Here is a 25,905-nt window from a genome sequence, read left to right as displayed (position 1 = left end):
TTAATAAAAAGAAATCAGTGAAGGGGCGCCTGGGTGGCTCAGTCGGTTAAGCGGCCGACTTCAGCTCAGGTCATGATCTCGCGGTCTGTGAGTTCAAGCCCCGCATCAGGCTCTGCGCTGACAGCTCAGAGCCTGGAGCCTGGTTCGGATTCTGTGTCTCCCTCTCTCTGACCCTCCCCCGTTCATGCTCTGTCTCTCTCTGTCTCAAAAATAAATAAACGTTAAAAAAAAAATTAAAAAAAAAATCAGTGCACATGTTAGACATTAAAGTGTGTGTAGCGAGTCAGTAATTTTACCATCATATCCTTCGTCCATTTTTTATATATTAGTAAAGTAAGGAATATTGGAAATGAACCGAAACAGTTGATAATAATAATTATTCTCCTTTTTATTCTATTTAACTTAATTTTTATCATGGGCAAGTTTATAAAATTTTCACACCGCAGAAGTTTTCATCTATATCATCACAGCCAATACTTGTGTAATCTTAATGCCCAACTTCAATTCTTTTACTTGCTCTTGACTTCAGCTATGAAAAGGTAAACTATGAGTTCCTCACCATTGTGGCGGTCACCCCACGGCAGGGCGACCACTTGATGAGGATACTGCTCAATGAAACAGTGGATTTCTTATGTGCCAGGAACTGTAATCCACAGAATAAAACTATTTAAAAAAACACCCTTTCAGGATTTAAAACATCTTTTCCTTTTTTTCATTTGCTAGTACAGAGTTTAGAGCAGATGGGGTAGAACGACCTGGAGGCCACGATAACTTTGTGAGATCCAAGATCGTTATTGATCGTGCCTGTGCCAATGGCCAGGAATAGTAGCAATAACTCCAAATAGTAGTAAAGACAGAGGGGGTTGAGCTACTGCCAGAGGCTGGTTGCCAATCCAAATATCCTAGTGTGTCACCATCTGGTACAAGTGTTAAAGGTTGCCAACCCCTTAAGTTAGAGCAATCATATATATCAGCAGGTTTCCTGTCTTCTCTGATCGCCAACAGATTGGTTCAACTACTACATTTTATTAAAATATGGTGCTGAGATACTTTATGTTGTTATGAAAATAACATTCAAAATAACTTGTTTAATTGTCCTTGAAATTAAGTATAACATTCATATGGTATGTAAGTGTCTTTATAAAGAGTAAAGGAAGTATTGTTGCCTTCACGTAATAATGAAGTTGCTTATTAATGGTAAAAAGTACAGCTTTCCTAAAAGAAACTTAAAAAAACACTTTTTAAAATAGCACTTTTCATTCTAATAAACCACCATTGATAAGATAAATGTGGTAATAATAGCGTTATAGGTAGTTTTACAATATTTTCCAGAGCAAGACATTGTCAACATCACTGAAAGGAAGTTCTGACCTATTTTTTTTTTATTTGCTGGAAAGCCTACCTTAAAATTTTGAAAATTATATTGAATAACTATGAAGATAAATGTCTAGTGTTCTCAAAAGAGTAGAAAAGAAATATCCTGAAATTACAACATTCAAAGGATTTATCTCCATGAATGGAAAATAAACTCAAAAAGGAGATTATGTTAAATAGGTGACAAGAAATGAGGCTCTTTTCTTGTGATTTTAAAAGATATCCTTTAATTTTCCTTTCTTTTATGTAATTAGTGAACATTGAATTTATGGAAGAAATAATATTTTTGCCATTACCAATGTCAATATGCATATATATACTTTACTATTAAAATAAAGATGGCGATCTTCATATGCATATCTCTTGGCATTTAAAATAATACCACTGTAGACACAGTCAAAATTTATAATGCAAGATTAAAAAGAACAAGGACAAAAGATGAAATTGGTAAAAAGAAGAATGATCTTTTACAGCAATTATTCAAAAGGCCCAAGGACTAACGATAGGATAAGTTCATTTCACTGTTAAAATAAAAGCTTTCGGGGATTAGTTGGGTATCTGGAAATAGACCTAAAATTAATGACAGGCTTTCATAATAACTGAATCTGAGTAGGTATAACACCACTATACCAACAATGTAATGGAAAAATAGAGCATATTACAATAGAAAAAGATTTCAGTTATCAGCCTGGTAAGATAAAATAATAGTAATTTACATTTGTGTGCTAATTTTCAAGTTTCGAATATTTCCCCAAATATCTCCAGAACCTAGAATTCTAGAGAATAAACATAATCTTGTCAAGGATAGAGAAGAATGTTTAACTTAAACATAAGTCACTTAGAAATGTGTCAAAATTCATATAATTAGAACATCACCTAAAAGTTTTTTTCCTACCTAAGTTATTTTCGCTAAATATATATTTTTTTTAAATTCCATTTCCAGTATAGTTAGTGTATGGTGTTATATTAGTTTCAGGTGTACAATAATAGTGATTCACTAATTCTATTCCTGGTTCAATGATCATCATAATAAGTGTACTCGTAATCTCTTTTACCTATTTCACCCATCCCCCCACCTACCTCCCCTTGGGTAGCCATCAGTTTTTTGTCTATAGTTAAGAATCTGGGATGTTTATCGGTCTTTGTTTTCTTTGTTTCGTTTCTTAAATTCTACATATGAGTAAAGTCATACAGTATTTGTCTTTCTCTGACTTATTTCACTTAGCATTAAGATCCATCCATGTTGTTGCAAGTAACAAGATTTCATTATTTTTATGACTGAATAATATTCTATTGTCTGTATATATCTGTGTGTGTGTGTGTGTGTGTGTGTGTGTGTGTGTGTTTACATGTTACCTCTTTTTTATCCATTCATCTATTGATGGACATGTGAATAGCATCCATACCTTGGCTATTTTAAATAATGCTATGGTAAACACAGGGGTGCATGATGAATATATCTTCTCAAATTAGTGGGGCTTTTTATTCTTTGGGTAAATACTCAGTAGTGAAATTACTGGATCATATGGTAATTGTATTTTTAAATTTTTGAGAAATCTCCATACTGTTTTCCAGAGTGGCTACACCAGTTTTCATTCCACATCATCACCGACACTTGGGTCTTGTGGTTTTAAGTTTAGCCATACTGACAGGTGTGAGGTGATATCTCATTTTTGTTTTGTTTCATATTTTCCTGATGATTAGTGACATTGAGCATATTTTTTAGGACTGATGGCCATCTGTATGTCTGTTTTGGAGAAATACCTGTTCATGTCTTCTTCCCATTTTTAATTGGATTATTTGTGGTCTTTTTTTTTTTATGTGTGTGTATGTGTGTTGAGTTGTATGAGTTCTTTATACATTTTGGACACTTACCCTTTTTTTGCATATGTCATTTGCAAACATCTCCCATTCAGTAGGTTGTATTTTAGAGTTGTTGATAGTTTCCTTTACTATGCAGATACTTTTTATTTTAGTGTCTTCCCAATAGTTTGTTTTTGCTTTTGCTTCCCTTGCCTCAGGAGACATATCTAAAAAAATGTTTCTAAGGCTGATGTCAGAGAAATTACTGCCTGTGCTTCTTCTAGTATTTATGGTTTAAGGTCTCATATTGAGGTCCTAAATCCATTTTTAGTTTATCTTTGTGTTTGGTGTTGGAAAGAAAGTGGTATGGTTTCATTCTTTTGCATGTAGCTATCCAATTTCCTAGCACCTTTTGTTGGAGACTTTTTCCCATTGTATATTATTGCCTCCTTTGTTGAAGATTAATTGACAGTAAGAGTATAGGTTTATTTCTGGGCTCTCTATTCTGTTCCACTGATCTATGTGTCTATTTTTGTGCTAGTACCATACTGTTTGATAACTATGGCTTTGTAATATATCTTGAAATCTGGAATTGTGATATCTTCAGTTTTGTTCCCTTTCAAGATTTCTTTGCTATTCAGGGTCTTTTGTGGTTCGATACAAATTTTAGAATTGTTTGCCTAGTTCTCTGAAAAATGCTATTGGTATTTTGATAGGAATTGTATTAAACATGTGGATTACTTTGGGTAGTATGTATATTTTAACAATATTTATTCTCCCAATCCATAAGCATGGAATATCTTTCCATTTGCTTGTGTCATTTTCAATTTCTTTCATCAATAGTTTTCAGAATACAGGTCTTTCACATCCTTGGTTAAGCTTATTTTTAGGTATTTTATTATTTTGGGTGCAATTCTTTTCTTAATCTCTCTTTCTTCTACTCCATTGATGTATAGACATGCAAAGGATTTTTGCATATTGTTTTTTTCTCCTGTGATCATAGCGAATTCATTTATTACTTCTAAGAGCTTTTTGGTGGAGTCTTTATGGTTTTCTACATATAGTATCATGTCATCAACAAATAGTGAAAGTTTAACTTCTTCCTTACCAATTTGAATGCTTTTATTTCTTTTTCTTGTTTGACTGCTATGGCTAGGACTTCCAGTACTATGCTGAATAAAAATGGTGAGAGAGGACATCTTTGTCTTGTTTCTGATCTTAGGGAGAAAAGCTCTAAGTTTTTCACCATTGAATATGATGTTATCTGTGATTTTTCGTATATGGCCTTTATTATGTTGAGGTATATTCTCTATAAACCTGCTTTGTTGGCACTTTTACCACAAATGGATATTGTACTTCGTCAAATGCTTTCTCTGCATCTATTGAAATGATCATATGGTTTTTATCCTCTTTTCTATTAATGTATGTATCATGCTGATTGATTTGTGAATATTGAACCACCATTGCATTCCTGGAATAAATACCACTTGATCATGGTGAATAATTTTCTCAATGTATTGTTGGATTTGGTTTGCTAATATTTTCTTGAGTAGATATTCATCAGAGATATTGGACTATAGTTCTCCCTTGGTTGTGTCTTTATCTGACTTTGGTAGCAGGGTAATGCTGGCCTTGTAAAATGAATTTGAAAGCTTTCTTTCTCTTCTATATTTTGGAACAGTTTGAGAAGAATAAGTATTAAATCTTCTTAAATGTTTGATAAGATTCTCCTGTGAACTCATCTGGTCTTGAACTTTTGATTGATTGTTTTTTTCCTTACTGATTTGGTTTTTGTTGTTGTTTGTTTTTGCTGGTAATCAGTCTGTAAAAATTTTCTATGTCTATCTAATTCAGCTTTGGGAGATTATATGTTTCTAGAAATTTTTCCATTTCTTCTAGGTTATCCAATTTGCTGGTATATAATTTTTCAAATATTCTCTTGTAACACTTTGCATTTCTTGGATGTCACTTGTTTTTTCTTCTCTTTAATTTCTGATTTTGAGTCTTTTTTTTTTTTAATTCTGGCTAAAGGTTTATCATTTTTCTTGATTTCTTCAAAGAAACACCTCCTGGTTTCACTGATCTGTTCTAGTTTTTTAAGTGTTTATTTCATTTATTTTTGCTTTAATGTTTATTTTCTTCTTTCTACCGGTTTGGGGTTTTGTTTGATCTTCTTTTTCATTTCTTTTTTTTTAATATTTATTTATTTTTGAGAGAGAGCTGAGGAGAGTCTAAAAGAGAAGGGGACAGAGGATCCAAAGCAGGCTCTGCACTGGCAGCAGAGAGCCCAAAATGGGACTTGATCTCAAAAACAGTGACATCATGACCTAATCCAAAAAGGGTAGCTTAACCAAAAGAGCCACCCAGGCACTTGTGTTCTTTTCTAACTTCTTTAGTAATAAGATTAGGTTGTTTATTTGAGATTTTTCTGTTTCTTGAGGTAGGCCTGTATTGCTGTACACTTCTCTCTTAGAACAACTTTTGCTGCATCCTAAAGATTTTGGACGATGTGTTTTCATTTTCATTTGCCTCCATGTATTTCTTTATTTGCTCTTTCTTGAATGACCCATTCATTGCTTAGTAGCATGTTATTTAACTTCCATGTATTTTTCTTCCTTCTAGATTTTTTTTCTTTTGGTTGATTTCTAGCTTAATAGCATTTTCAGAAAAGATGCATGGTAGGAATTCAATCTTTTTTTAATTTGTTGAGACTTGTTTTGTGGCCTAATATATTTTCTATTTTGGAGAATGTTTCATGTGCACCTGAAAAGAATGTATATTTTTGCTGTTTTAGGATGGAATGCTCTAAATATATCTGTTAAATCCATCTGGTCCAACGTGTCATTCAAAGCCACTGTTTCCTTGTTGATTTTCTGTTTGGATGATCTATTCACTTATATAAATGGGGTGTTAAAGTTCCCTACTATTATTGTATTACTATTGATTACTTTCTTTATTTGTTTGTTATTGGCTGCTTTACGTGTCTGAGTGCTTCCACGTTTGGTGCATGAATATTTACAATTTTTATATCTTTTTGTTGGATTGTATCCTTTTGATTATGTAGTGTCATTCTTTGAATCTTATTACAGTCTTTGTTTTAAGGTCTATTTTGTCTAGGTAAGTATTGTTATCCTGGCTTTTTTTAAACTTCAATTTGCATGATAAATGCTCTTCCATCCCTTCATTTTCAATCTGCATGTGTCTTTATGTCTAAAGGTAGATTTTTGTAGGCAGCATATAGAGAGGATTTACTTTTTTTTTTCTATTCTACCACCTACATCTTTCAAATGGTGCACTTAGTCTATTTATAGTCAAAGTAATTGTTGATACTATGTATTTATTACCATTTTGTTACTTGTTTTATGATTGTTTTTATTGTTTTCTTATTGCTCTTTGCTCTCACGGTTTGCTGGATTTCTTTAGTGATATACTTGGATTCCTTTCTCCTTAATATATATTGCCAGTTTTAAATTTGAGGTTTCAGTTAAGTATATGTGTGACATATTATGCATTTAGCAGTCTATATTAAGTTGACAGTTGCTTAAGTTTAAATCTATTCTTTACTTCCCTCCTCCTGTCCACATTTTAGGTATATGGTATAATACTTTACATCCTTTTATTTTGTGAATCCCTTGACTGATTTTAATGGATATACTTAATTTTTCTTCTGTTGTGCTTCTCACTTTTCTTATTCCTATTTATGGTCTTTGCTTTCCTCTTAAAGAGTCCTCTTTAGCATTTCTTGCAGGCCTGATTTAGTGGTCATGAATTCCTTTTTGATTCTCTGAGAAGCATTTTATCTCTCTTCTATTTTGAGTGATAGACTTGCTGGACAGAATATTCTTAGCTGCATGTTTTTTCTCTCAGCATTTTGAATTAATCATGTCACTTCCTCTGGCCTGCAAAGTTTCTTCTGAAAAATCAGCTGATTGCCTCATGAGGTTTCCTTTGTATGTAACTGTTTTTTCCTGTGGCTTTTAAAATTCTGTCTTTGTCACTAATTCTTACCATTTTAATTACTATGTTCTTTGGTGTGGGCCTCCTTGGTTTGATTTTCTGGGGTCTCTCTGTGCCTCCTGGATCTAGATTTGTTTCCTTCTCCAGATTCAGGAAGTTTTCAGCTATTATTTCTTCACATCAATTTTATGCCCCCTTTTTTTTCTCTTTTCTCCTTCTGTGATTCCTATCATGCAAATGTTATTATTCTTGGTGATATTGCTGAGCTCTCTAAGTCTACTTTCATTTATTATTTTTTTTTCTAACTCTCTAGTTCATCTCAATTCTTTACATTACTTGGTCTTCCATGTAATGGAATGTAATCTTCTGTTTCCTCTAGTCTACTACTTATTCCCTCTAGAGTATTTCTAATTTTATTTATTGAATCCTTCATGTCTGATTAGCTCTCTTTTATGTTTTCTATCTCTTTATTGAGGGTCTCCCTGAACTCCACTTTACTCAAGTAGTGAGTATCTTTATGACCATTACTTTAAATTCTCTATCAGGCATATTACTTATCTCCATTTTGTTTAGATCTCTTGCTGTGCTTTTGTCCTGTTCTTTCATTTGGGAAATATTTTTTGGTCTCTTCATTTTTTCTAACTCTGTGTCTGTTTCTATGTTTAGGAAAGTCAGCTACATCTCCTGCTCTTGAGAGTAATGCCTTTGAAGAAGGTCCTGTGGTGTCCTATAGTGCAACATTATCTGTTCACCAGAACCTGGCACTTCAGGTGTGTTTCCCAAGTGTGTTGCATGTGCCCTACCCTTGTGGTTGGGTCATGTTTGCTTTTAATGTAGTTGTCTACAATGGTTCTCTGTGCCTGTTGAGGGCAGGGTTTGGTCCTTATGTTGTTAGTGGTCAGTCTGGAGTTGCCTTGGGCTTGACTTGAGTCACACCAGGTGTTTGCCAGTAGTGCAACAGAACTGAACTACAGGACACTTTCCCTACATTGTCCCTCGAGGAGCTTTAATTGATTTATGGGGCCTGCAGTCAGCCTAGATGTCTGCCCCCAGCCCACTGTTGGGGCAGCAGTTGGACTGCTGTATGTGGTTATCTTCCCCTCTCTCCAAGGCAGGAGTCACTTTGGAGTGGTGCTGGTCCCTGTTAGGGCTGCTTGCATACTATCAGGCTTGTGACACCACTTTGGATGGGCTGTGGCCAATGGCATATTGGAAATTGGGGGCATTTGCAGGAGAATGTGGGGGCAGGACATCTACCGTTTCAAAGTCTGTGCTGGTCAGCTGAAAGAGAGGAACTACAGATTCCTGGGAAAACTCCTGCCCAGGCTTGGATCAACCATGGGAGAACATGGGGGTGGGGAACACTGTTAGTAAGCTAGGTGGAGAGGGTTCATGCTGAGTTCATCCTATAAGGGTCTATGTAAGTAGGCTGCAGGACATGGGAGGGAAATGGTACCCACCAGCTGTTTTATTCTTGGAGAAGCCCCCAGGGATCCCTGCCCCTCCAGCACATTCTCTGAGATTAGTAAATATACTTTCTTCTTGTATATCCCAGGCATTTTTCAAACCGCTCTTCTATGTTGTATCTCAGTGGGGCTATTTCTTGTGCTGTCTTTTTAAAGGCAGGGACTGCCCTCCTGAGCCCAGTGGTTTTTAAAGTTCCAGGTGTTAAACCCTACTGATTGTTGGGCTCCTCTGGTTTTCAAAGCAAAACATCATGGGAATTCATCTCTGTGCAGGTCCCCTGTGCTGAAGTGCCTGTCTTGGGGATGTGCTCTTCTCCCCCTTCCACACCTGCTGCACCCCTCCCTCCCAGGGACAGTCCCATTGGTCCATTTAGCTCCCCACTGTGTCTCTTCCTTTCCTACCCTTTTGAATGTGGTCTCTTGTATACATTTAGCTGTGGAGAGTCTTTTTTGCAAGTTCCTGAGTTGTTTTATGGATTATTTACATGGATGTAGGTGTTACTAGCTGTATCCATGGATGAAGTGAGATTAGGATCCTCCCACTTTGGCATGTTTCCCAGAAGACTTAAAATGTTTTAATAGGAAATTTTCCAAATGTCCTTATCTTTGCATGGAGTACCTTGATTATATATCTAGTAGAGATATATAGCTGAAAAAGTATCTAAAATTACAGTCCACTAATAGCTAGTGGTAGGAAAATGGCATAACTGGAGACATTTTAATATGTGTATTAATATTTATTAAAGTATAATTTTCAATATATTACAAAACATGTCTCTCATACAACACACTCATTTTAAAATGTGTTCAACTAATTAAATAATGGGGATAATGTGAGGTACACAGTTTAATAAGTAAATGAGTTCTTCATTTACTTATTAGTAAATAATAGTCATACTAGTATATGATTCCTCCATTAGATACAAAACCATTTAAAGTCCAACAAGGCTATAATCTATAACCATTGGAATTATTGGTTCCACCTTACAGGAATCAATTACCTCTTTACTCTGGAAAGCTCTGTAAGTTAGTATGCAGCATTATAATGCCTGGGACTATAAATCAGTAGCACACAAGGTCATACTAAGTTAATCTCCAAGATAACCCTTGAGTTGTTTCTCATTAAATAACAGCTAGAAATACACTTTCCACTTAAATTTCAGATCTGTTTTGACTTTTTATCACCTTATCATCATAAGTAATCTCCAAATATTTTTATTGTTCATAAAAATGTGATTTGTTTGTAATTACGTTCATAAATGTGTTTGTGTTCATAAACGTATTCACAAATGTGAATGGGCTGGATTATTTACATTCATTATTCATATTGAATAAAGAATATTCATTAACCATACAAATCTTCCTGAGTTGGCTCTGTACAGGCACACTTCATTTTACTGTACTTCACTTTATGGCACTTCACAGATTTTGAGTTTTTTTACAAATTGAAGGTTTGTGGCAAGCTTGCACAGAACAAATCTATAGGCACTTTTTTTTTTTTTTTCCAACAGCATTCGCCGTTCATGTCTCTGTGTCACATGTTGGTAACTTTTACAACGTTTCAAAGGTTTTATTTAGTATTTATTATCATATTTTTTATAATGGCCTGCGATCAGTGATCTTTTTTTTTTCGTTTTTATTTTATTTATTTTTGAGACAGAGAGAGACAAAGCATGAATGGGGGAGGGTCAGAGAGAGGGAGACACAGAATCGGAAACAGGCTCCAGGATCTGAGCTGGCAGCACAGAGCCCGACGCGGGGCTCAAACTCACAGACCGCGAGATCATGACCTGAGCCGAAGTCGGCCGCTTAACCGACCAAGCCACCCAGGTGCCCCAATGATCAGTGATCTTTGATGTTACTATTGTAAATATCTGGGGGCACCACAAGTTGACACTTTCATGAGATGGTAAAATTAATGGATAAATATTGTGTGTGTTTTAATGCTGTACCACCTAGATATTACCCTTCTCTCTTCCTCTCCTTGGGCCTCCCTATTACATGAGACACAATATTGAAATTAGGCCCATTAAAAACTCTACTATGGCCAAAAAGTGAAAGGAAGAGTGGCAAGTCTCTACTTTACATCAAAAGCTAGAAACTATTAAGCTTAGTGAGAAAAGCATGCCAAAAAACAAGACAGGCCTAAAGCTAGCTCTCCCATGCCAAATAGTTAGCCAAGTTGTGAATGTAAAGAAAAAGTTTTTGAAGGAAATTAAAAGTACTACTCCCATGAACATGCAAATGATAAGAAAATGAAACTGATGGATTCACGATATGGAAAAAGTTTTAGGGGTCTGGATAGATCAAATGAGCCACAATACTCCCTTAAGCCAAAGCTTAATTCGGAGCCAGGCCCTAACATTCTTTAATTCTATGAAGGCTGAGTAAGGTAAGGAAGCTGCAAAAGAAAAATATGAACCTAGCAGAGTTTGGGTCATGTTGTTTAAAGAAAGAAGCCGTTTCCATAACATAGAAGTGAAAGTGAAGCAGCAAATGCTGATTTGGAGCTACAGCAAGTTATCCAGAAATTTAGCTAGGAGAACTAATGAAGGCGGATATAGTCAAGAACAGATTTTCAGTGTAGACAAAACAGCCTTCTATTGGAATAAGGTGCCACCTAGAACTTTCATAGCTAAAGAAGAGAAGTCAATGCCTGGCTTCAAAGGTTCAAAGGACAGCCTGACTGTATTACTAGGAATCAAAGCAGCTGGCGGCTTTAAGTTGAAGCCAATGTCCACTGACCATACTGAAAATCCTAGGGCCCTTAAGAATTATGTTAAGTCTAGTTTACCTGTGCTCTAAAAATGCAACAAAGCCTGGGTGACAGCCAATCTGTTTACAACATGGTTTACTGAATATACTAAACCCACTGTTGAGACATACTGCTCAGGAAGATTCCTTTCAAAATATTACTACTCATTGACATTGCCACCTAACAGCTTGGATGGAAATGTACAATGAAACTAATGTTTTCACACCTGCTAACACAGCATCTATTCTGCAGCCCATGGACCAAGGAGTCATATTGACTTTCAAGTCTTATTATTAAGAAATACATTTTGTAAAGCTATATAGTTGCCCTAGAGATCCTCTATCCTCCTCTGATGATTTGGCCAAAGTAAATTGAAAACCTTACAGGAAGGACTCACCATTCTATATATCATTAACAACATTCATAATTCATGGGAAAAAGTCAAAACAGCAACAGTAAAAGGAGTCTGGAAGTAGTTGATTCCAACCCTCATGGATGACTTTAAGAGATTTAAGATTTCAGTGGAGGAAGTAACTGCAGATGTGGTGGAAATAGCAAGAGAACTAGAATTAGAAGTGGAGCCTAAAGATGTGAATGAATTACTGCAATCTCCTGAAAAAGGCTGAACAGGTGAGAAGTTGCTCCTCATAGATGAACAAAGAAAGTGGAGATGGAATCAACTCCTGGTGAAGACACTGTGAAAATTGTGGAAATGACAACCGAGGATTTACAATATGACATAAACTTAGTTGATAAAGCAGGGGCAGTGTTTGAGAGGACTGACTTCAATTTTGAAAGAGGTTCTACTGTGGATAAAATGCTATGAATAGCATCACATGCTACAGGGAAATTGTTGGCCCATGAAAGGAAGTCAATCAATGCAGCAAACTTCATTGTTGTTTTACTTGAATAAATTGCCACAGTCCCTTCAACCTTCAGCAACCACCGCACTCATTAGTCAGCAGTCATTAATATCCATGCAACACCCTCCACTAGCAAAAGATTACAATTTACTGAAAGCTCAGGTGGTAGTATTATTTAGCAATAAAGTATTTCCAAGTTAAGGTATGTATATTGCTTTTTTAAACAATGCAATTGCATACTTGGTAGACTATGGTATTATTTTAACATAACTTGCATACGTACTGGGAAACCAAAAAAATTCACGTGATTCACTTTATTGTAATACGTGCTTTATTGTGATGGTCTAGAACCAAACCCACAATATCTCCAAGTTATGTCTATAAATCTAGAGCCATTCATTATTGAGCAAAACAAATGCCAGAGAATCAACTTCTGTCTGGAAATTTTTATACTAAACCTCAAATTAGGCTTGGAAAACCTTCTCTTATAAAGCTAGAAAACCAGCCTCAAGAAAATTTCTCTGCCAGACTTCATGCACAATACTCATAAATTTGAGTAAATTTCTCTTTTCTTGAGGGACCCCATTTATGTCCCTTACCTGTCAGGAATTAACCTCTTTTACCACTTGTCAAAATAGGACTCTGCAAATCCAGTAATAAGCCAGAGCTATATTCACATGTTTCCATATGTCACATGACAAAGCATTTCACAAAATCCTTGGTGAGTATGGTCTGGAAGTCCTAGCTCGACATATGAAGTCAACCATTCTTTCTCTTTTTATTTATTTTGAGAGAGAGAAAGAGAGAGGAAGAAGTAGAGCAAGAGTGAGAGAGAAAGCACAAGCAGGGGAGGGGCAGAGAGAGAGGGAGAGAGAGAATCCCAAGCAAGCTTTGTACAGTCAGCACAGAGCCCGACACAGGGCTCAAACTCACAAACGGTGAGATCACGACCTGAGCTGAAACCAATAGTTAGATGCTTAACTGAATGAGCCACCCAGCACCCCATGCTTAATAGTGGGCTTGCCATGCCTAATTAAATAAGAATCATTTTCAAATGTGATGCCTTGGCTACACAATCGATTTGTCCAATTAAACATTAATAAATAGGAAGGCAAGTTTTTATTGAATGCATGCAAATGTCTCTATTTCCCTAAAATGTAAGCAGGCTCAAAAAAGTGTTTGTCTTTAAATTCTGGGTAAGGGCAAGAGAACAAAGAGGTTCAGTGACAACCATATACATTAAAAATATTTCATTTCAGTTCAAAAAATATAGTCTACTAAATTCAGGGTTACAGATAGTTACTCCTTCACATATCCATCAAAATAGAGAATTAAAATGTTGTCAACAGTATTCCACACAAATTACCATAGTTAAATTTTATTCATCAGTTCTTTAGTCCTGGATAATTAATTCTTATTCTGCTGTATTATAGGTCAGCAATGCACTCTCATGGAGCACATCTGTTTCTGGACTATAAAGAAAACTGGTCCACTGGTAGAGACTAAAAGTTACATAAGTGATGTGGGCTTCAAAGCCTGTACACAACAGTCCATTTGAATTATCACTAGTTCAAAGTACTTGATACAATTCTTTCCACAATGCATTGTGATTGTCCTTTTACTGTTTAATTTACAAATTCTAGAAGCAGCTTAAAGCAGAGCCTTCAGGCAACCATCAGAGGGAAGCAAAAACCTGTTAGATAATTATACTAAATGACTGTGGTCAATTTATTACACTCACTAACCATATCAGAATGTGGGAGTAAAATTCTTTTTGAGGTACGGCATATAGCTGTTTCCTAAGAATTGGGTCATGTTTCCCAAGAGAGTAAGAAAAAGCAATGAAATACAAAGTCATTGATAATTCTCCCAAGTATTTATAGAGTGTACCAACAATGAAATATTTCTATTAATGATATTTTAGCTACATAGTCTTAACTTAGTGTAGTCTAAGCATCTTTTCTGATTTGAAAACTCATATGCAGGTCTTACAATTGTACTGATCTCATTGAAAATAGGGAGCATAACAAGCAAATCTATTTCTAGTGTATTTTTTTTATAAAGGAAAGAACATATCTATATGATTTTCCAGAGGCTTTCTGGGAAACATAAAAGACAATTTTAGGTAAAAGTATTTTCCTTATAATTTTTACTTTTTCTAGATGGAAGGCCTGATATTGGGACAGCAAAATCAAAATATTTATCACAAGATATGTGGTCACTAGATTAAGATAAGCACAGGGATACCTGAACAACATAATTTTAAGAAAGCTGAGTTCTTCCACATGTGAGGAAACTTTGTTCTATTTTTAATAATGAAGGGCATGATAAAGTTATCTCGAGATAAAATCACTTCAGTGGGCCATGGAAGCACTACTATCTGGGCAGATTGCACAGAAGGTGAAAGATGATCGTTTATCATTTTAACAGCGAGAAAGCCAAATTCCAGTTTGGCATTAATATTCGGCAATTAATGCCTCACAACATTTCAAAAATAAACACATCAAACTGATCCAATTTTAGCAAAAATATTTGTACAACCCTTTGTGTCTGTACGGATCTAGTATTTGCAGACATTATAAGCCAAGACAAGTAAAAGTTTCCTTTCTGCATGCCTTACAAACATTTTCATAATATTCATTCACGTTTTGTTTTTCACTCTCTTCTTTTAGTTATGGGATCATCAGACACTTGAAGACTACTCTATTAATATATTGATTTAAAAAGCTACATTTTTCTACTCCCTATTTATGCTTTTCAATAACCATTTTCCCTAGGATAATATGAATTATTCATATTAATTATAACTTTTAACCAAAAGAAAAAATATCATTTAAAACAATGCTCAGCGGTGGTTCATTGAGGAATGGCTATCATACTTAAGTATCTTAGTAGGCTATCAAAGTTCATGACTGCATATAATACAATTTCCCACTGTTACATGCATTTATTTTATATCTTTTTAGGGTGGCAAAATGAGGATCTTCTTTAACATTACCCAAAGGTATAATCTCTTGAAACACGTAAAAATAAAAAGCAAAATGTAGAAGTCTAAAATCGCACTTGGTAGTCAATATTTCACTATTCCCAATTACTGAGAAATTAAACAGCTATGCAAATGATATTAATATATTAAATTTATTAAGTATTTACTCACATTCTTACATTACTTAGATTCTTAGAAATAATATTTGAACTGATATACAACAAATATAAAAATATCAGAATTGTGATTCAATCTTGTTGAACACTAATTCACCTTTAAAAAAGATGAGTAGTCTGCTTATGTGATAAATAAACCCCAATAAGACATATAGGAAGTTCAGACTAAAAAGGACTCTATGATAAACTTAAATCTCATCAAAATGAAATGTATTCTTGTGCTATACTTCACAATGAAAAAGCAAAGAGAATACATAATGTTGCCTTTTCATTCTTCTTAGACAAAAATTATTAAACCGTCTGATCTGTTCAGAGATTCATTTTAATTATAGTAATCTGAATTCATTAAATGTTCTGAAAAAGCAGTTTTACTGAGAAGAATGTATGTTTTAGTCAAGCATTTTATAATATTAAAAATTCTGTTTCCTTGATTTCTGTCAATTTTGGAAATACTCTATATGTCAATCTGAATATAGCCCATTTAATTTAAATGCTGTAATAATTCAATTTATTAATTCACTCCAGAGTTACCAAATACTTTATATTCACCTAAAGAAAAGAAAAGATGGAAGCCTTCACCTCAGTGACACACTCAGGGCTATGACTGAGCTTATGGCTTCAGAGCTGCAGCCTCCGCCACAAATAAAAGTTAAATCTGGCCAAGATCCAGAAAACTTCTCTCTTTGCCGGTGTTCACTAAAGTCTTAATTCATTTGAACTCATAAGTAGACAAATCCACAAAAATAAATATAGACTAGATTCTCGGTCATCTTTCATGTGACAGGATTGATCTCCACTATTCACCTACTAGAGATCATCAAATGGTCAACCATCATACTCAGTTTTTACCCATAGTTCCCACCAATGGAAAATAGCTTTTCAGTCTGCATGAATCAGAAACAAAAAGACAAACAAAAACCGTAATATAGTAGAAATAACAACAGCAAACCTTACGATTCCCAGAGTCAGCAAAATTAAAAGTTTTGCTGTTACACTCAGATTTTACTCTATTAACCAACCAACCAAGCAACCAACCAACCAATCAACAAACAAAAAAAGCTAAAAATTTAAATAGCCCTTTAACTACATACACTGCATACACTTCTCCAGCAAGGCAGTTTACTTGGCTCCATAAGATAGGCCCACTTGCATATTTCAGTGGATGACCTACAAAAGTACTACACTCTAATTTTCAAATGGTTCAATTACATGCCTGCCATGTAAATATAAAATGAATACATTTCACATAGATTATTTAATTTTAATCAATAAGAGAAGAAAGAAAGAAGAAAGACAGACAGACAGAAAGATGACAGAATGAAGAAACAAAGAAAGAGAAATAGCTAAGACGTAGAGATCAAGGTAGAGGTGTAGATATATAATTTAATAAAAAAATGTTTGGGAAAGATAACTGGGTTAAATACAACTGTTTTATGTCAAATAGACTGTCAACTGTAAGTTTTGGTAATATTTATTCTACTGGATAGAAGTTATCTGCATCTCTATCTGACAAAATTCTACTAGTTGAGTTGTAACTTACTAAGCCTGGGGCGTTCAATCAACAGTGAACAGAAAATTGCACTAAGTATCTTTATCTAGATAACCTTTGGGTGACCTTTGCCCTTGTATGACATGGTAAGGAGGTGCCACTTACATTTTTTGCCTTCTTTCTAAGTTGATAGTTTTTCTAAAAATGTTTAAATACGTTTCAAATTTTAATGATTGATTTTGTAGAATGAATTAGTCACAAACACTTAAACTCTCCTTATTCTTTTCCTTACAGTCATCAATCGATTATAAAGCAACTGAGTAGCCTGCCTTGTTCTCAAATATATTTAAAAGACTCAGAGAAGAAGGAAGGACAAAGTTCCTTGGAGGAACCTCTTACCTTGCTGCCACTACTTTAATTGTTGATCTCATTAGATAATTACTTAATGCATTGTTTTCTTCAAAATTTATTTTAAAGGAATGATAATCAGGTATCTGAATCATATATAAGTGATCCATATTCAAGTTCTTGAATGATTTAGTTTTCTGAACCATAGAGCTTTGGTTATGTAGTTTTGGTAAGATTACTGCTCTCTGATTACAGCAACCTGAATTATAGGTTTAATTATAAAATAGAAGCATTTAGAGGCCAACGTGGCCAATTCATTCCTGTTTTAGTGCAGGAAAAATATATAATCAATGGTTTACATTAATGTCAATTTTATTGGGTCATTTAGGATTCCTCACAGAAGAGGATTTTTCAGTTCTTTATAATCAAGCATGGGGGTTTTGTAATATGAAAAGATATGTTCTCTTGCCAGTCCACCACAGCTCTGGCCCCTTTCTTCCCCCTTGGAAAGAAAAATGTCTAGAATCTGAAGATGTTTAATGTTAAGGGTAACAGATACATAAGCTGTTGCCCTTATCCTTTATGGTGACAATTAGAAGGATAGCAACCCCACTTTCTTGTTTCATTTACCACTTAGGATCAAGTAAGACAGTAAAGTATGTGCTATGTAAGGTATCTGCCATGTAAGTTGACAAGTTATTTTTAGGTCTGATGAACAATGGAAGAAGAATGCACCAACTTTTGCTACAACTTTCTGATTCCGTCAGCCAACAAATCTCACCTTCCATCTCTACTAAAAACATGATATAGCCCTGCAGTGTGTCAGTGAGTAATTTATAAAAAGATACATACATGTATGCAGCAGTGGAAAATTGTGTTATATGCATTCATGTATTTCATGAATTTTCATGAATTTTGAGAATCTCCTAAAATGCTTGAATATGATAGTAGCCATTCCTCAATGAACCACCACTGAGCATTTTTTTTTATTCGATATTATTTCTTTTGGTTAGAAGTTATAATAACTATGAATAATTCAGGGTCACCTGGCTGGCTCAGTTGGTTGAGCGTCTGACTTCGGCTCTGGTCATGATCTCACAGTTTACAGGTTCAAGCCCCGCGTCGGGCTCTGTGCTGACAGCTTAGAGACTGGAGCCTGCTTCGAATTCTGTGTCTCCCTCTCTCTATGCTCCTCCCCAGCTCATGCTCTGACTCTCTCCTTCAAAAATAAATAAAAAACATTTTTAAAAACTTAAAAAAAGATATATATATATATATATATATATGATATATATGTGTGTGTGTGTGTGTATACACACACACACACACACACATATATATATGTATATGAATAATTCAGATTATCCCAGGGAAAATGGTTATTGGGAAGTATAAAGGTATAGACAGAGTAAAAAAATGTATTTTTAAAAAATCAATATATTAAGTGGCGCCTGGGTGGTTCAATCAGTTAAGCGTCTGACTTCAGCTCAGGTCATGATCTCACAGTTCGTGGATTTGAGCCCTGCATCAGGCTCTGTGCTGACAACTCAGAGCCTGGAGCCTGCTTCAGATTCTGTGTCTCCCTCACTCTCTGCCCCTCCCTGCTCATGCTCTGTCTCTGTCTCTCAAAAATGAATAAAGATTAAAAAAAAATTAAAAATCAATATATTTAATAGAATAGTCTTAAAGTGTCTGTTTATTCCACAATTTGAAAGTCTAAAATGAGTCAGTAGGGCTGCACTCCTCCAGTCATTTTAGGGGAGAAACTGCTTTCTTGCCTTTCCAGCTTCTAGAGGCTGCCTGTGTTTCTTTGGCTCTTGCCCTTCCTCTATTCACAAAGCCAGCAGAGTAACATTTCAAATCTCTCTTGCTTTCTGCTTCCACTTATGAGGACCCTTGTGATTACATCAAGCACACCTAGATATCCAGGATAATCTTCCCATTTCTAGATACTTTCCTCACACTTACAAAAGTCCATTTGTCCATGTAAGGCAACAAATCCACAGATTTGGGGGACCAGGACTGGAAATCTTTGGGGATCCAGTTTTCTGCCTATCATACCAATCTATTATCAATTGCTTCTCAACAACAGATAGTGATGCTTGTTTTCTGAATTTCGTGTCAATACATCACTTTTTTCTTTGCTACTTTTATGCTCACTTCATTACATTCAATGGCATGAAAATCTTGTCATATCTAAATCCTCTTGGGAAATAGAAGAAGAAAGGGAATGATTGAAATATTCAGAAGACCTCGGAGGGAAAGGATTTAAGAGAGAAAGGGGATGAGAACTATTTTGATAAACCAATATTTGAGTCACAAAAACAGCTAAGGTAATACATTTTTAGTGTAATGTTTTAATTATAATCCCTAAACTTATATTTTATTAATTTTCTACTGCCATGTAACACGACTTAAAGACTTAAAACAACATGCATTTATTATCTAACACTTTCCATGAGTCAAGAGTCTGGGAAGATTATTATGATCCTCTCCTCATGGTCTTGTAAGGCAATTGAGGTGTCAACTGGGATGTATTCTTATCTGGTGGCTTCACTGGGGAAAAATCCACTTTTTGTGATTCTGATTATTGGCAGAATACATTTTCTTGTGGTTGTATAACTAAAGGCTCCTGATTATTATTGGTTGACTGTCAGAAGCAACCAGCAAATCCTAGAGGTAGTCTCAGTTCTCTGTCATGTGGCCTTCCCCAGGAACAATTCACAAAGTGGCTCCTTGGTTCTTCAATCCCAGCAGAAGAATATTTAACTCTTACTGAGTTTTACCCACAATAATATAACCGTGGTCATGACATCCCATCATCTTTGGTATATAATGTAAACTAATCAAGGGAGTGGCGTCCCATCACCTTTGCCATTTTTAAATATCCTGGGTAGAAATAATTTATGCATTCTGCCCATACCTAAGGGGAGGGGTTTTTATAAGATTACAAAGAGTATGATGCATTGAGAAGTCTCCTTAGGGTCTGTCATATAGCTATATACTTATTCTTAAATAATAGAACTTAAATAATTTTAAATAAATTTTTAGAGCTGATGCCATCATCTTGTTAAAAATTAGAGGACCACAGGTGTACCTGGGGGGCTCAGTCTGTTAAGCATCTGGCTGTTGATTTCAGCTCAGGTCATGATCTCACAGTTCATAAGTTCAAGTGTTGTGTCAGGCTGTGAGCTGACCACACAGAAACTGCTTCTCTCTCTCTCTCTCTCTCTCTCTCTGCCCCTCTGTTACTCGCTGTCTCTCTCTCTCCCAAAATAAATAAATAAACATTAAAAAAATAGAAGACACACAGAGAAAATAACTGACACCATAAAGACATAGGATCTTGAGATTTTAAGTAACTTAGTTAACCATCCTCATCAATCTAGGATGAAAGTACACTGGATTCTCAATGGTATTATTTGTTATGAATTCAGTTATCTGTTAAAATGATGCTATTGAGTACTTAATTATATACCAACTATCAAATGTTAAAATACACATAGGAGCACAATAAGTCATTATCCTCAAAACCTTAGAGTCTGCTAAATGTAAGGACACAACTAAAATGCACTGTAATAAATATTATAATGGAGGAGTTTGTGCGCTGGCAAAAAAAAAATCAAACACCTTTGGTATCAGGAAAGGCCTTGCTGGAAAAGTTGGATTGGCCTGGATTCTTAAGGCTAAGTCAACATTCCATGGAGGTCACGGGGAACCTGACCTCATTATATATACATATATAAATGAATCTTCAAGCTGAGCAAGAAATCAAGATACGAAAACTGACATCCAGTCAGAAACTGGGATCCCCAAGAAAAAGAAACTGAGATGAAGAATTTTGAGGAGGTATGTTACTTGGGCAGTCATTCCAAAATGCAGAAGCAAGGCACCGGGAATGAGAAAAATGACATAAAGATGTGATGGTTAAATAACTGCTATGAGAAATGGGAGTTGGATTCTGCTAAGTCCTTCTTAGAAAAGAATACAGTAGCTCCCCAATTGTCTACTCAATGGTGGAAAGCTGGAGCACTTCTCTTCTGCCTCTCTGACCTCAGTAACTGAGCATTTGCTCCAGGGATGTTTCATCCTCCTCGCCTTCCACCTGTGCTGGTCTGAGGCCTACAGTGGCACCTAAGGTGCTATAAACAGTGCTAGAGTCAAACAGGAAGATGGGCCATAATGCCTGATCTATTACCAATGTGAGACAAAAACCCACAAAATTGTCCATGGCATCTGCAAGTAAAATTAGAGGTGAACCGAGGGATAGGAAGTGGGGAACCAAAAATGATTATTAATGAGGTTAAAACAATAAGGTGAGGGGTGCCTGGGTGGCTCAGTCAGTTAAGCGACTGACTTCAGCTCAGGTCACTGTCTTGTGGTTCGTGGGTTCGAGCCCCGCATCAGGCTCTGTGCTGACAGCTCAGAGCCTGGAGCCTGCTTTGGACTTTTGTCTCCCTCTCCCTTTTCTCCTCCCACACTCATGTTCTGTCTCTCTCTCTCTTTCTCTCTCTCTCTCAGAAATAAAGAAACATTAAATTTTTTTTAGTAAAAGAAAAACAAGGTGCGTTCAAGAATCTATAAGAATTTAGTATAACTGAAGCATTGGATATTAGAAATAGTGCAGGGAAAGAGTTTTGAATGACAGCGCAATAAGATATAAAGGGACAAAGAGTTTGGCCACAAAATGACACTTGCACTAGGAATTGAAAAAGGAATGAAAAGGGGCGCCTGGGTGGCTCAGTCGGTTAAGCGGCCAACTTCGGCTCAGGTCATGATCTCGCGGTTTGTGAGTTCGAGCCCTGCGTCGGGCTCTGTGCTGACAGCTCAGAGCCTGGAGCCTATTTCAGATTCTGTGTCGCCCTCTCTCTGACCCTCCCCTGTTCATGCTCTGTCTCTCCCTGTCTCAAAATAAATAAAATGTTAAAAAAAAAAAAGAAAAAGGAATGAAAAAATATCTCATAATTCCACTAAATAATTTGGCAATATTGATATATCGATTATTTCCCTTCAGTACACTCCAATATATAGCTCTTGGTTGCTTCTGAAAGTATCAGGCTAATGTTAACGTGTTACATCATTCTATATATAACATATACGCATACATATATGTACACATACACACATATATATGTATATGATGTGGAAATATAAAATATTATAAAAAATTCCTTTAAAACCATCATTCCTAATGTTTCCTTAATATTTTTTCCTGAATAAATATCTTAATTTACTTCTTTTTACCGAGTTATTCTCATTTTTTCCAAATTTATCTGAAGGACAACATCTCTATGAAATAATTATACTTCATAACTTGGATTATTCTCTTAGAATAACTTTCAAAAGTACAATTATTTGGCTAAAGACAACTGGTAACTTAAGTGTACTAACAATTTCTTTTATGTCTTTCCCAAAAAAGATTGAAACAAATTGTTGTTAAAAAGAATAGATGATGATAGGGACAGGTGGGTGTCTCAGTCAGTTAAGCATCTGACTCTTGATTTTGGCTCAGGCCATGATCTCATGGTTTGGTTCATGGATTTGAGCCCCACCTTGGGCTCCACACTGACAGCATGGAGCCTGCTTGGGATTCTCTGTCTTCCTCTCTCTCTCTGCCCCTCCCCTGCTTGTGTTCTCTCTCACAAAAGTAAATAAATAAACATTAAAAAAAAAGTATAGATAATGATAGTGATGACTATGTGGATGGTAATAATCAGGATCACAGAGGTAATGATATTGTAGCTCTACTTCCAAGATTGCTCACCCCTTAATAATCACACCCTTAGTTCTCAAACTCTTATATAATTTTCTCCCCTAAACCTAGGGTTGTTTTATGACTCATTTGTAACATAATGAATCCCCTACACATGATGCTATGTGGCTTCAATGGCTAATTCAAAATATTTTTACAGCTAAACCCTGGGCTTCAGGTTACTTACCCTGTGGAAGGCCAGCCTCCATTTGAGAAATCAATTTATCCCGAGACTGCTATGTTGCAAGAACTTCAAGCTGCCAAGTGAAAAGTTCAAGTGGAGAGATGCCTGGATAGTACCAAGGTATTCCTTATATTGTAGATGAGATACAAGACATGTGAATCTAGAACAAATTATCTTAGATATCCAGCCCACTTGAGCCTTCAGATAATTCCAGTTCAGCTGTCAACTGATTACACTCATGTGAGGGACCACAAGTGAGAACTGCTCCACTGAGCTCAGCCAACACAAAAAACCATGAAATATAAAAAATAAATCATTGCTTTGAGCCATCAAGTTTTATGGTGTTTGATAAACACTGATAACTAGAAAATAATAAAACAACAAAAACAAAAATGTATTGAGGATTTACTATACTCTAGGCATAATGAGGACTTCATAAACATTAATTTATTTCTTTTCCCAATAACCCTAAGCCATGTATACCATAATTTTAATAAATAAGGAAATGTAGGCTCAGAGAGTTTTTGCAGCTTGCTAATGGTCACACAGACAGTAAGAAATAAGGATGAGCTTTAACTCAGGTTAATCTGAATATAACTCTGCTTTTAGTCATGTCTCTATTAAAGTATCTATAGCAATGTCCCTTAACAGTATTTACATTTTTACAAAATTTATTGATAGAAAATGAATTCTCATTATGGTTTTAGGGTTTCTATCTTTACTTTTTTAGTGAGGTACCTTTTAGTCCAGGAGAGCAGGAAATAAATCTGTGAATGGACAATAATATCAATAAAGTAATAATAGCATGCATTTATATAAGTCATTTTTCTAAATGTTTCTTGTTTTTTTTTTAAGTTTATTTATTTATTTTGAGGGAGAGGGAGCATGAGCAGGGGAGCGGTAGCGAGAGGGAGGGAGAGAATCCCAAGCAGGTTCCATGCTGATAGCACAGAGCCCAATGTGGGACCCAGTACCATGAACCATGAGATCATGACCTGAGCTGAAATCAAGAGTCAGAAGTGTAACTGACTGAGACACTCAGGCACCCCTAAATGTTTTGTTATATCTCACTGAATTCTCCCAACACTCCTATGATAGGAACTATTAACAGACATATTTTACAGGTAACCATTTGAGGCACAGAAATATTCAGTATCTTGCTCAACTGGTAAGTAGCAAAGTCAGGCTTTGAACAAAGGCAGCCTAGGTCTGGGGTAGAATGAATAGTATACTGTGCCACATAAATGTATTATAATGTTAATATTTAAAACAAAAATTCTGACTCTCTTAAAAGTAACTGAAAGCATCACAAAGTACTAGTATTAATTTTTGAGAATTCATGTAGTCATAATAGCCAAAAGATGGAAACAGCCTAAATGCCCATCAATGGATGAATGCACAAAGGAAAATTCACAAAGAAAATGTTATTATATATATATGTGTTATAAAGAAAATGTTATTATATATAATATATATGTTATATATATATATATATATATATATATACACACATACACACACACATACACACACACACACACACATATATATATATGTAATATATATATGTAATATTCAGCCTTAAAAAGAGGGAAGTCCTATCATATGCAACAGGATGAAACTGAAGGACTTTATGCTAAGTAAAATAAGCCAGCCACAGAAAGACAAATACTGAATGATTTCAATTATATGAGGTATATAAAATAGTCAAACTCATAGAAAGGGACAGGAGACTAATGGCTGCTAGGGACCGGAGCTGGGGGGAGGGAAATAGGAAGCTGCATTTCAATGGATATAAACTTTCAGTTACACAATGGTAACAAGTTCTAGAAATGTGACCCACAACATTGTGTTTATAGTTTAAAATACTATATTGTGCACTTAAATATTCAAGAAGGTAGGTCTCATGTTAAGCATTCTTACTACAATAAAAAAAAAAATTCATGTAGTACCAGAGACGATATGTCTTATGACTAACAATTAAGAACATGCTAAATATCACATAATTTAGATGATAGATGTAAAGGATTACATGGCTACAAAGCATATCTATGTTAGTTTAACTTTTTATCATCATCTTTAAATATCTTAAGATCATGCTATTTTTGTTTTGTTTTTGCCACTATTTTTTTTGCTATTGTTTAAGTCTAAATAATAAATAAGATCCTGATAAATTTGCAGGATATGTAATACGTACCAAAGAAGTGCAAAAATCAAGTCCTATCAGCTTAACCTGATTCCTTATTAGTACATGATTAAATCTGTGTTGTTTCATTGATTGTCTGTTGTGCACGCTGCAAAAGGCTCAATGTTTATTGAATGCAGATTTATGACTGCAGATGAGGAATGATCCAACAGATAGAATGTTCCTTAACAGGATTAGTGTTTGAATTTCATGTGCCCTCAGTGTCAACAAGAACAGTTTCTCCAAGACTTTTATAGGTGAGGTTTATATTCAAGGCCCAGTAAATGGAAAAGCAGGTACAATGTCAGGCTAAAGGAAAACATTTATCCCATTTAGAAGATTTCATGTCTAATGATGCCTATTTGCCTAAATGCTTCCTTTTCCAGACAGTCATTTTATTATCTATTTCAAACCTAGGTTCACCAACTGTATACCTATTGTATATAAAAGAAATAGTTTATTGGAATTGTAAACTACCTGTTTAAAAAAGAATTCTAATTATATTTTAACACTGCTCCAAAAGGCTACTGTATTGGTTTGCTAGGGCTTTAATAACCAAGTATCACA

The 25,905-nt window shown here is 35.3% G+C and overlaps 1 pseudogene; it reads left to right on the top strand.

The window, feature by feature from the left end:
- LOC106985088 (tigger transposable element-derived protein 1-like) overlaps positions 1-23,237 on the top strand; it is a 48,973-nt pseudogene extending 25,736 nt beyond the window's left edge.
- Positions 23,238-25,905: the final 2,668 nt, after the last annotated feature.

Source organism: Acinonyx jubatus, chromosome B3, assembly GCF_027475565.1.
Source record: "Acinonyx jubatus isolate Ajub_Pintada_27869175 chromosome B3, VMU_Ajub_asm_v1.0, whole genome shotgun sequence".
Taxonomy (NCBI): Eukaryota; Metazoa; Chordata; class Mammalia; order Carnivora; family Felidae; genus Acinonyx; species Acinonyx jubatus.
This window is presented reverse-complemented; position numbering and strand designations above follow the sequence as displayed.